This window comes from Austrofundulus limnaeus, unplaced genomic scaffold (genome assembly GCF_001266775.1).
Source record: "Austrofundulus limnaeus strain Quisiro unplaced genomic scaffold, Austrofundulus_limnaeus-1.0 Scaffold43, whole genome shotgun sequence".
NCBI classification, from domain to species: Eukaryota; Metazoa; Chordata; class Actinopteri; order Cyprinodontiformes; family Rivulidae; genus Austrofundulus; species Austrofundulus limnaeus.
This window is the reverse complement of record NW_013952445.1, coordinates 559730-560131: the sequence shown is the minus strand read 5'-3', so window position 1 is coordinate 560131 and position 402 is coordinate 559730.

Genomic DNA, 402 nt, shown 5'->3' with positions numbered 1-402 from the left:
GGCTGCAGACAGAGAGAGAGAGAGAGAGAAGAGAGGAGGTGGATGTGGGGGTCTCAGTCTGCGGTGAGGGATGTGGGTTCCGGGGCTCCTATCCCATCCGGCACGCCCTCCTCCTCCTCCTCCTGCTCATCTCTCAATCCGCCAAAAGTGACAGCAAAGGGTCTGAACTCCGCGGATGGGGGAGTGGGGCTGACTCACTCATTAACCCCCCATGCTTTAAAAAAAAAATACTAAATAAAAAAAAAGGGCAATATTCCGATGGACTGAAAAGGAGAGGGGGATAAAACCAAGCGCGCAGATCTGGCTACAGACGCATGTTGGATGAGTCTCTGCAGCAGATGCGGATGCAGAGGGAGGAGGAGGAAGCAGCAGCAGCCGCGGAGCCGCGCGCGCGCACACATA